Genomic DNA, 366 nt, shown 5'->3' with positions numbered 1-366 from the left:
AAGGTTCTTATCGTTAACAACTAAAATCTTCCTCACTAGCAGATTTCCTGTGTTATCCACTCACCTGTCCAACCGGAAGTCTGTTAATGTTATTAAATAAATGAAATTGGGGTGGATATTTTTGGGTTTTTATTTTAAAGTTTTTTTATTTATTAAGGTTTTTATAAATTAAAGTTTTTCTTTTAGCTTAGATTTTTATTCTAATTTACTAAAGTTTTCTTTAATTTCGATTTCTCTGGTTAGTTAAAGTTTTTCTTTAATTTAGTTTATTTATTAAAGTTTTTTAAACTTGATTAAATATTTTTAATATTTACTAGCATGTTAAAAATTTTAGTTTAAGAAAGAATATTTCATTTACAATGAAAA

This window comes from Trachymyrmex septentrionalis, unplaced genomic scaffold, assembly GCF_001594115.1.
Source record: "Trachymyrmex septentrionalis isolate Tsep2-gDNA-1 unplaced genomic scaffold, Tsep1.0 scaffold170, whole genome shotgun sequence".
Taxonomy (NCBI): Eukaryota; Metazoa; Arthropoda; class Insecta; order Hymenoptera; family Formicidae; genus Trachymyrmex; species Trachymyrmex septentrionalis.
This window is presented reverse-complemented; position numbering follows the sequence as displayed.